The sequence below is a fragment of the Chiloscyllium punctatum genome, chromosome 39, assembly GCF_047496795.1.
Source record: "Chiloscyllium punctatum isolate Juve2018m chromosome 39, sChiPun1.3, whole genome shotgun sequence".
In the NCBI taxonomy this organism is placed as follows: Eukaryota; Metazoa; Chordata; class Chondrichthyes; order Orectolobiformes; family Hemiscylliidae; genus Chiloscyllium; species Chiloscyllium punctatum.
In genome coordinates this window covers 58,517,489-58,529,670 of record NC_092777.1, presented here as the reverse complement: position 1 = coordinate 58,529,670, position 12,182 = coordinate 58,517,489, and the positions used below count along the sequence as shown (strand labels likewise).

The following is a 12,182-nucleotide window of genomic DNA, read 5'->3' as shown; positions in this document are numbered from 1 at the left end:
CAACAGGGATCAATGCTGGGACTTTTGCTGTTTGCTATATACATTAACAACTTGGATGTGAATATAGAAGGTATAATCCACAAGTGTGCAGATGGCATGAAAATTGGTGGTGGTATTAATGAGGAAAATGGTCTCAGGCTACAGGTTGATATAAATTAGCTGATAAACTGGGCATAGCAATGGGAGTAATCCCAGTAAGTGTGAGGAGATGTGTTTTGGGAGGTTTGATACGGAACAGATATGCACAATATATGATAGGTCATTAGGAAGTACTGAGGAACACAGAGACCTTGGTGTACGTGTACATCAATTCCTGAAGATGTCAGCACAGGTCGATAGCATGGCGAAGGAGGCATATAGGATGCTTGCCTTCATTACCCAGCCATATAATATAGGAGCAAGAAAGACTTGTTACAACTTTATAAAACATTGGTTAGGCCACAGATGGAATCCCATATACATTTCTAGTTGCCACACTATTGGAAGGACATGATTTTACTGGGGAGGATGCACAGGAGATGTTGTTGGAGGAGGATGTTGTTAGGAGACACTGGATAGGCTATGTTTGTTTTTCCTAAAGCAGAGGAGATCGAAGTGGGAATCTGATTGTGGTATACAAAATCATGAGAGGCAGAGACAGATCATGAGAATTTCTTCTCCATGGCAGAAGGTGTCTAAGAGCAGAGGTCATAAGTTTATAACGATGAAGAAGTAGTTTAGAGGAGATCTGAAGAAACAATTTTTCACCCAGAAGGTGATAGAGATAATCAGAATGCTGCCTGAGGGAGTGAGGAGGTATGTATTGTCCCATTTGAAAAGCATCTGGATGAGGACTTAAAGTGCTGGGGCATTGTAGGCAATGGACCAAGTGCAGGTAAATGGGAGTGTAGTTTAATATTTGTTGGTCAGCATATTCATGGTGGGCAGAAGGACCTATTTCTATGCTGTATGTCTCTAAAGGATAGCTAATCTAAATCCTCAGATTTCATTCATAACCTGTTTACAACATTTCTCAGGACGATCTCTGCACTTAAAGATTCTAAAACACTGAGAGGTATACGGAGAGCGATCGCCCTGAAACTGTCAAATGCTGCTAAAAGAAGAAATACAAAATTAGCAGACAAGGTTGGACATTGATAATCTATTCTTGGAAGCTACCATCTGTAACATTTTGATTGAAAATCTGCCAATGTCTGCACCATCACACAATGCTGAAATTACATCTATCTTTATGAAAGCTTGAACTCTTGGTTCATTAACGGAGTTGGTTCCCCTTAAGCAGTACATTTTCACTGCTCAAGATACCATCACTGACCTTTGCTCACTTGTACTCCACGTCTCACTCATTACAATCCCCTCTGAATTACTATCTAAATTTCCCTATCTATGTTTCTGCAAGCTGATGACTAAAGGGGACTAGAATGAGTTATGGTTATGACATGAAGTCATTGCAGATCCACAGGCTAAATTTTTGTCACTTGTCATACCTTGGGCAAGAAATAGGTGTTTGGAGAACCTGGAAAAAATGACAATGGGACTCATAAGCAGATCTGGGAGACGACTGCCTCTTCAAGGACTTCCACTCCAGTTAGGGATAGCAGGTGGGCTCCTGAGCTTAAAGGTCCAATAGAAAGTCATCTGGTGCTAAACAATCAGCCCCACTATCAGATTGTGGATGGCGGTGAACATGGGGGGGGCCATGCCGATCAGTTGATATAGGAGCCAAAAGAATTAGAGCCATCTGACCTGAGGGAATGCTTCCTTACTATAAGTTGCAGCCGATTACGAGCATGGAGCCTTGTACATGAATTGAAGCATCTAAGATCTAGCTGGGACGTTGTTACCTATTTGCGGATGACTTACTGGCTTGATGAGCATTCCATTTGACAGTTGGAAATTCTAGTTGACATTGGGAGACTGCCCATTGGCTTCCCGGTCTGTCAAATAATCCAGGTGAGACCACATCTGGATTACTGTATATTGATCACTAAAGTTAAGAAAAGATATAATGTATTGGAAGCAGTGCAGAGAAGGTTTACTAAACTAATATGTGGAATAGACAGGTTCTCTTATCAGGAAAGGTTGGACAGGTGAGGCTTGTATCTGTTAGAGTCTAGGTGAGTAAAATGCCACTTGATTGAAACATTAGATCTTGAGGGTTCTGATCCCTTTGAGGAATAGTTGCAATGAACAATCACACTGTACAGGTCAAAGACATCTTCTGATCTCACAGAATTATCATTGTGAATCTCACGCACTGACCATGTCAACCAAAATTCCTGGGCACAAGTAATCTTGACCATGTCATTGTACAGTACAAATTAATCCTAGTAATGGCTGTGAAGCAGAAATTATGTCAGGTGAGCTGTAAATTTTCAAATAACCTCTACAATTCACAGGCACAATTGAAAGTCTTATCGCCTGCATGATGTTCAGGTGCTGTTTGCCTTACACTTTGGACTATAAAATGTGCACAGTGCTGCCTTTTATTAGTAATGTGGAGGCTGGCAATAGAAATTCTTATTCTTCCTATGACCCTTACAAACTCCTACTGCATATGTGCCAAATGGCTTGTGTAGCATACAACTGAATCAAGTCCACGATGTAAAAAGTACATATAGAGGCATCCCATTGACTTCCTTGTTGGAAGCCTCACTGACTCAATATTTGGAGATCGATGTTGATATGTCATTTATAGATGCTGTGATCACATTATTGAAAAGTTGCTTTGTTCCTGATACTACCTGGATTAGCCCATTGGAATTGATCCATATCAATTCAGGCACACAAATTGCCATTGGCTATTAAGAGCATCTACTGAAATTGATGAGGAACATGTGCACCTGGAAGTCCAGGACAAGCATCAACTCTCAGCAGATATGGAGTGGCCTCCTAACGTAGAGTTGACAACCAACGATGCCCTCACGATACGGTGAAAGTGGAGACCTATTGTTGTTAGTCTATCATGGAATGCCATACAGATGGGAGAAGGGCAAACAGGCTGTATACTCTGTATAGAGGTAGGCATCAGGACACCATGTCACAATGTTCAGTTTATACACAATACAATACTTTCATGCACAGGGACCGAGGAGGTCATGAAGTTCAGGACTGAGGGTACTGCTTAATCCTTGGATGCTTTGCTCCAGATAACAGAGCACACAAATCTAAATGATGGGTCATAAAATTCTGTGAGAGCCACAGCACTGTGACAAGTAGGAAAATGAGGCTGTTTATCAGAAGGTACATCACCTTCACCATCCTACAACACAACAGTGTCAGCTGCAGTAACCCAAGCAGAGCTTCTTTGGCAACTGCTTTCAATGGATATGCATTGTGTGAAGGGCTTTTGCCTGAAACATCAATATTCCTGCTCCTTGGATGCTGCCTGACCTGCTATGCTTCTCCAGCACCACTCTAATCTTGGCTGAAGTCATCCTTCACTGAATGTAAATGCTTTGAAGGTGCAGAGGGCTGCAAACCTCCATTTTAGTTGACTGATTTATTCATTATTCATTTTTCCTGTTTTATTAAATTCACAATTATAAACTCAAGGAAACCTTCACAACATGTGATGCTGCCTCATCCAATCATGTCAAAGGTTCATGCTATTATTGTCAAGGGAGGGCTACCTCAGATTACAACAAGATCTGGACCAGATGGGTCAATGGGCTGATAAGTGGCAGATGGAGTTTAATTCAGATAAATGAGAGGTGCTGCATTTTGGGAAAGCAAATCTTAGCAGGACTTATACACTTAATGGTAAGGTCCTAGGGAGTGTTGCTGAACAAAGAGACCTTGGAGTTCAGGTTCATAGCTCCTTGAAAGTGCAGTCGCAGGTAGATAGGATAGTGAAGAAGGCATTTGGTATGCTTTCCTTTATTGGTCAGAGTATTGAGTACAGGAGTTGGGAGGTCTGTACAGGACATTAGTTAGGCCACTATTGGAATATTGCATGCAATTCTGTTCTCCCTCCTATCGGAAAGATGTTGTGAAACTTGAAAGGGTTCAGAAAAGATTTACAAGGATGTTGCCAGGGTTGGAGAATTTGAGCTATAAGGAGAGGCTGAACAGGCTGGGGCTGTTTTCCCTGGAGCGTCAGAGGCTGAGGAGTGACCTTATAGAGGTTTACAAAATTATGAGGGACATGGATAGGGTAAATAGGCAAAGTATTTTCCCTGGGATTGGGGAGTCCAGAACTAGAGGGCATAGGTTTAGGGTGAGAGTGGAAAGATATAAAAGAGATCTGAGGGGCAACTTTTTCACGCAGAGGGTAGTACGTGTATGGAATGAGTTGCCAGAGGAAGTGGTGGAGGCTGGTACAACTGCAACATTTAAGAGGCATCTAGATGGATATATGAACAGGAAGGGTTCGGAGGGATATGGGCCAGGTGGTGGCAGGTGGGACTAGATTGGGTTGGGATATCTGTTCGGCATGGACGGGTCGGACCGAAGGGTCTGTTTCCATGCTGTACATCTCTATGACTATGATTCCATGTGTGGCACTGGAAAAGCACAGCTGGTCAGGCAGCATCCAAGGAGCACGAGAGTCAACATTGAGCATAAGCTCTTCATCAGGAATTGCTTATGCTCAAAACGTCGACTCTCCTGCTCCTTGGATGCTGCCTGACCAGCTGTGCGCTTCCAGCACCCCAAGTTTTGACTCAGACCTCCAGTATGTGCAATCCTCACTTTTTTCATGCTAATATGTGTATTATAGAAAAGTAACTGTGTTTCTGACAGGGTTCGAACATCATGTAGTGCTCATGATGGCTATCCTGCAGCTAAAATGACAATTGCTTACACGGTAAACTTGATAATCTGTTTGCAATCAAATTTCACCTGGTGCATCATCAGGCCCTCTCCCAATTTTTATTTTAATCTTCTTTCTACTATACCTAGGTGCTGTCCCAGGTTCCACAACTGGGATGAGAATGTTTACCCTATCCCCTTTTGGTGTTGGAGTTTTGGATAGGCAAGCCTAGATTGTTTGTGGCTAGAGGGCTCAGTAATGCTGTGAGTGTAATAGCCAGAACTAGGTTCATCCTCATCACTTTTAACTTCCACCAGGGTTAGGGATTGCAGGCTGGGTGGAACAGAAGGGGCCAGGCACTTCCAAGAGGAGACTTGCGTGAGGCCTGTTTCTATTTCTACCTCAGACTGGGTATCTCCCAGCATCAGCCTGTGAGCAAGAGGCACCTGGAGTGTGGTCAAGGTCTGTTGTACCCTTATTGCCTTGATATAGGCAATGACTTCGGTGATGGAGTGCAAGTCTATGCACATATCTGTCAGACACTTGGTGTGCTTAACCTGGCTCTTCCATGGAGAGTTAGACACGTGCATCTGCCAGAACCAGCACAGTTCAGATGACATTGGTAGACCTCTCCATCCTTCAGTCCAGTTTCCAGAGTGTCTCTGATAAACTTCTTGCTGATTCTGTGTCAGCTTGTGCATTTTGGCAAAGATATTAATGGCCGACTCAACAGGATCTTCTGTCTGCAGCTGAGTAGGCACTTGGTCTGCGGCAGTCCACTGAGTACTAGGGACCTCAGACATTTCTTCCACAGCCAGCACAGAGAAGATACCCTTGCAGAACACAGAAGGACTGTGGCAATTCAGTGCGGCACAGTCTGGTGCTATGGTCTCTGAGATCACCTGTTAGATAGTTGTCTTCTTCACAACCCCATCCACCAGGACCCTGTCTGCAAATCAGAGTGCCAATGTGCCCTTATCAGGAATTTCTGGGGCAATTCCTAGCTGGCAGTATTTGAACTTACACAGCTAGGATTTAAACATAGTGCTAGCAGTGAGAAAACAGGAATGTCCTGGCAGAAACAAGCACTGGTGAGCATGAGAGCAGCACCATGGAAGCATGGTACATACTGAAGGTGAGCAGCATAATACTGAATGAGAAAACTTGCTAGAGCTTGGGGACAGCAAACTGACCTGGTGCTGACACTTAGCCAATTTTTAGAAAAATTCAACGTATGTTCTTGGTTTACAGAATGACATGGTTTAACCCTATGAATTGCTGCAACCCTTCAAATCATGCATTAGAAGTTAACTTCCCATGTACCAAAGGGAAAGCCTGTAAATAATTTTTACCTGCCAGCTTTATCTCAACAATGCACATTACACTGGTCCCAGGTACATGCACAGTTTCAGTGAACTGTGTTTCAAGTGGTTGCTCCCAGTCCTGATTGGGCTTATCTCCAGTTTCAGATTCTGAACTATGCCTGTGAGTTACTATCACTTCAGTGACTTAATCATTGTTACTTATAGATATCATAACATGTAACAACATGTCACAGTCTATCATAAACTGAACCCATTATTTGAATACTCCGTGACATGAATGGTTTAAAAGGTGGTTTTATCCCCATTCAGTAAGTATTGAGGGATCAATGTGCAGGGTTGATGACTTATTTAAAACTTATTACACCTGGAGATTTGAATTAACCAACAGATTTTTTTTTTTACTGATCATATGTTTGAAATTAGTGTTTGGGAAACCTGGTAAAAAAGGACAACGGGACCCATTAATAGTGGAGGAAATTTTCAACTAGATGGCATGCAACCAATTATTCAATGGCATTACTTGACTTTTGTCGAGTGTACCCAAATGAGATGAATTATTGCTCATCCCAGCGAGCAGATTTCACACAACAATTTAATGGTGAAACTGTTCATCGCATTTATTGCTTGTGGTCCTTCCAGTCCAAGTTGATTTTTAATATAAATTATTGAAAATATTTCTTCTCAAGCCACATACAATCCTGACTTAGAAATATATTGCCATTCCTTCATAGTTATTGGATGTGGACCTTCCTTTCTAACAGCTTATCTCCAGTCTAAGAACAGCAGCAGTTCTAGAAGGCAGCTCATCACAGCCTCTCTGGGGCAATTAGGGACAGACAAAAAATATTGATATAACCCAATGACAACCACATCTCCATGACCAAATTGAAAAAAAAAACAACGAACACACAGAACTCCCGAATTACAGTGTGACAGATGACATTAAAGAATGGAATGGCCATTTTTAAATTTGAATATTGTTTGAATAGTGTGACAAAAACAGACATAAGACGTACCCATCCAACATTTTAATAATATGCTCTACTAATCAATCTCTCTGCTTCTACACAGGGGGTTCACAATCAAGGGGAGTCTTCAACTTAAATGGCAATAAAGTGAGCAGAGAATAACTGAACTGTAAATTTCAGCTATAAATCTGTCAGGATTTGGATATACATGATATCCAAAATTTATCTTTTTTTCATTTTTATATCAGCAACTCTATAATTGTGTTAATGACCTAATTTTACTAGAATCTATGTTACCCTGTATACTGTAACAGCAACAGCCAGTGATGGTAATGCATTTCACATTGCCGTCATACCTAAATATTCTTGGAATAGCTGCAGACTAATTTGTTAATACTGCTATGATTCTTCTTTCCAACCAAAGTAAATGAAATTTGAAATTAGTAATAATCATCTCTTCCTAGTCACTGTACACTGGACTTGCTTCTGTACAAATGCTTGTTTCTATTAGTAAGATGTGTATTACTGGTACTGGTCTCCAATTATCTCTCCAGTCTCTGTGGCTTCTCCTCCTATTGACCTTTGTATCCTAATTGTTTTTTGGACATCAGAGACTTCAAATAATTGTTTTTCACCCAATGATCTCTCTGAACTTCTGCTTTTACTCCAATGATCACTGAACTGTTGACAATGCATTTTATTTTTACTTTACACAAGTTCTTAAATTCCATTTCCTCTGAAGTACTTTACAGCTGACTGAGTGATGAAGCAATTTGATTAAGGCACAATTGAAGAAATGGCTCTATATAAAGGTGCTTTGGTTCCTTCAGCTGATTAGATCTGAAAATGTGTACAATAATCTGAGAATTCAACAGCACAGAAATATACCTTTGAAATCAAGGAAAGTCCTAATCTACTTTTAAGATTATCCCCTTCCAGAATATTCTTCCTTTTCCTGCTCAAAAATTCCAAGGCTAAAAACCATCAAATAATGCAAAATAATGATTTTCTTTTAGTACAAGCAACAAACTAAATCAGTGCACCTAGCCATTAACACTTCAATTTAATGCTATTTTCTGTTCAAATGTAAATGATGTATTGTACCGATTTCCCATTTGCAGGTAACCACTTTACAAAAGTGTTTTACTTGTTATTATCGGGGAAAATGATTGAGATTGTAACCATTAAGTGGCCAGCTCCAATGCAATTCATGTGTTGAGATGTAAAATGTACAAGGTACAGCCTGAAATTGAAGAGGTTACTGTGGTGTGCACATAGGAGGCCACCAAAGATCAGCAATAGATTCCCAAATATGTAACCCATGTTCCAAGAATGCACTGCCCAGTTCCCTAACAAATCTGGCAAGAGTGAGCTAGAATGGTTGAAAGTTAGGCTCAGGTCTGTTCACAACAGATTCTGGTTTAATGTCGAAGCCACAGAGATTTAATATTGTGGGCAGAGATTCTAATAGTTACCAAGCCTTCTGGGTGTAAATATAAGTGGGATAGAGCTGTGAATTTCTGCACCACACCCCTCAGATTTCTAAGCAAAAGGTTGATGTTAGTACCAGGTGAGACTAATCAATGCTATATGGAACCAGGGGCTAACTTCTCTGGTTGGAACATCAGGCCTGGATCCCTCAAATTTCTTTTGCATCTGTTTCCTGGGCCACTCCAAGAAAGGTGTTTGGTCACAAGAAACAAAAGGCAGCAGAAGTATAATTTTATAGGCAGATGATGGTGGGCTCCTGCATGGTAAAAATCCCACCAGAAGTTATTTGTGTATGGACATGGTGGGGTTTGGGAGGCAGGTAGAATGGTCATCTTGTCTGGTCAGATTACCACTCGTGTGAAGATTGTCATAGTTGGTTTCCCGGAGTAGTACATTCCAAAATAAAAAAAATACCTTTGATAGCACTGCCCTCAGTTCACAATGTTGAAGTACCTGCAGGAGACTGGAGGAGCAAGCAAAGGGCAGCTAAGGGAAGAAGGTAGTGGTTACACCATCTCCTGGATAGGAAAGTCAGAGGAACAATCAGGATGCAGGGAATTGGATTTGATTTGAAGAACAAAACCATCAACTGACTCTAAGCTCCCTGCTGGCATCAATGATTGTCTCATGTCTTTCCATCTATAACTTGCCAAGCACTAGCCGGCGATGGGCATGAGTGCCTCTGCTCCAACCTCTGATGCCAGTGATGACTCCAAAGGCGACTTTAACTCCATCCTGGACACCACAGTCACCAACAAAAATCATCATCCTTGGGGACTTCAGTGCCAGGCTTGGAAAGGACTCCCAACTCTAGAAAGGAATCATCCAAAAAGGAAGGGGTTGACAATTGTAGTCCAGCATGAGCCTCCTCAACAAATGTACAGAACACCTGCTGGTCATCCCAACAAAAAGACAAGTTCAAGACTTCTTGGAGGTCTAGTAGCCCTGTATGAAAGATCAATTGTTCCTCAGTTAGAAGTGGGTGGTGCTGAAGTATATAAAGAGATGCAGACCACCATTCCTGGTGACTATCCACAGATGGAGGATATATGTAGGGCCAAAAGCATTGGCCATGTGGGGGGAGGGGTGAATGTAGCCTCCATCTCTAAGGGCTTCCCAGATGGCCTGTTGACTGGAGAATCCACATAGTATGGAACCCTGAAGGGTATCATTTTCTCACCACAACCAATTGATCAACCATTCCTGCCATCAACCATAACTTTTCCCATTCACAATACAATGTTTTCCAGTTTTCAGTTCTAGGAGCTTTGTCTCAGTTTTACAAACTATACTCTGATATATACAAGGGGCTGCGCACTATAAATTTAAGATTTGAACTTACATTAACCACTTCTGGAAAGGTTTATGTATGGTGTCTGAATTAGAAATAAGTTACCATCACTGTTCTGCCCTAATTTTTACTGCTAACAGGTTGTCACAGAAAACATGCTACAATCTAGTTCAATTCAAAAGAGGTTCAGTTGACTGTAATTAAGCTTTGGTGGTCAATGAAGTGATCAGTCACTCTTGCTGTGTGAATGATTTAACAACTGATTTCGATTCCACATGGCAAACACTCAGGCTTCTTCTTTGGCAGTCCCTCAGGCTCAATGATTACTTGCTTCCAAAAGGAGGAGGAATGGGTTCTGCAGTAGCTGAATAGTTCAATCCTGGTGTCAAAGATTCTGCCTCTGGTGGGGAAGGTGGTGTTTGATGAAGTAAGTGGATGGAATGCTCTGGATTCTGAACACATTCTCTACTGCTTGCGCTGGCCTCCATATGCTCTACTTCATTACACTTGGTATGTTCGTTGCTATGTTTGTACATTCAAGGGAAACCCCATACATTGATGGGGATGTTGCATTTGTTTAGGGGGTTTTCAGGGTGTCCTCTGCCCTCTTAGTCATTGCTTCAAGCTTCACAATGGTAAGCAGAGTACTTGTTTACAGAGTATTGTGTCAGACATGCAGATAATGTGGCCTGCCATCACAAATGGTTGTTTATGACCAATGCCTTTGAACTAGGGATTTTGGTCTGGGAAAATACGCTATCATTGACACACTGATCCAGCCAATGGATTTGCAAGACTTTGTGCTACTGGTAACTCACCCAGGATTGGGGGTCTGCTGTCCATATTTCTGAAGCATCTAGGAGAGTTTGTGACCATGGCTGCTCTACAGACCATGAACTTGATGCTTGTTTTGGAGGTCTCGGACTTCAAACATTCTGTCCCTCACATGTCCAAAACGACTTCAATGGCACATCAGAGTGGATATTAGACCTCATAGTTAACATCTGCTCATACTGAGAGGAGGCTCCTAAGATACGGGAAACAGTTCACGTCATCCAGTGACTCGTTGTGGAATTTGAAGGTCACGGTTTTGGTTGGGGGGTGGGGGGGCGTTAATGGCAGTGTTACATTAGTCTGAGTTAGTGGTGCTGGAAGAGCACAACAGTTCAGGCAGCATCCGAGGAGCAGTAAAATCGACGTTTCGGTCAGGGCTTTTGCCCAAAACGTCGATTTCGAAGCTCCTCGGATGCTGCCTGAACTGCTGTGCTCTTCCAGCACCACTAATCCAGAATCTGGTTTCCAGCATCTGCAGTCATTGTTTTTACCTACATTAGTCTGAGGCCCATTCTCACATGCCTTGGTGAATGCATTGACGATGGTTTGTAGCTCAGCCTTTGAGTTTGTGCATATGCAGGTGTCATCTGCATACTGCAGCTCAATGACAGGAATTTGGTGGTCATAGTTCTGCCCTGGAGATGCTATCCATTCAAGTATTAAATACCACAACTTGCATTTCTGTCCTGTAAGCTACTTTTAAGCAGGTGTTGATTAGAGTTTGAATGAATTATTGCTAAGCATAGATGGCATATCTGAGTCTGCAGCAATTACTTTATTTCCTGAATTTCTGGCTGAAATATTTGTAATAGTAATCATTTTAACAGTAGTACTATTATTAATATAACTAACTGAAGATTTTTAAAACATGTAAATTGGTGATGGAATTGGGGAGCTTTATGAAATTCATTGTGCAGTCTCAAATTAGTGACCAGATCCTCAAAATAGTATTGTGGCAGTATGTAGTGTGTTTGAATGGGAAACATTGTAATTGATTATGCCATTGTTAAATTTTGGTAGAAAAATGTGATAGCAGAAAGTTGGATTCGTGGAAAGCATGTCTCTCCTATTCAAAATGTTTACAATTGTTTACAAGTCAAACTGCTATGGGCTTCTGCATAGGGCTATCAAAATCTAGTGAAGTATTCAGATATAGTGGTAAAAGTGGAGGTTACTAAACTAAGATTCACAGGTATTATCCAAACAACATATACAAGTTATAGCATCTTAGATTTATATAATTGATGTTATTTAACTCTAAATAATACTATTCTTAAACAGCAAAGTAGAGCTGGTTGAAGTTTAGGAGTTTTTGTGGAGTGTTGGTTAAGGACCAGGAAAATGCAAGCAGAGGTGTATTACTGTATTACTGCCTGTGTCAAATGTACATAGGTGTTTATAATAAGTTTTACACAGACTACTTTCTGTTATAAATGTGGACATAGGAATTTATAATAAAAAATGGACATGTAGTGTTTGCTCATGTGGGATTTAGAATAGATTGCCAGAGAAAAGTCATG

General features: G+C 41.3%; 1 protein-coding gene across 8 annotated transcripts in view; it reads right to left on the bottom strand.

Annotated features, from left to right (window-relative positions):
* The window catches only part of pecam1a (platelet and endothelial cell adhesion molecule 1a), a 93,001-nt gene that overhangs the window by 35,998 nt on the left and 44,821 nt on the right, over window positions 1–12,182 (bottom strand). The window lies entirely within an intron of this gene.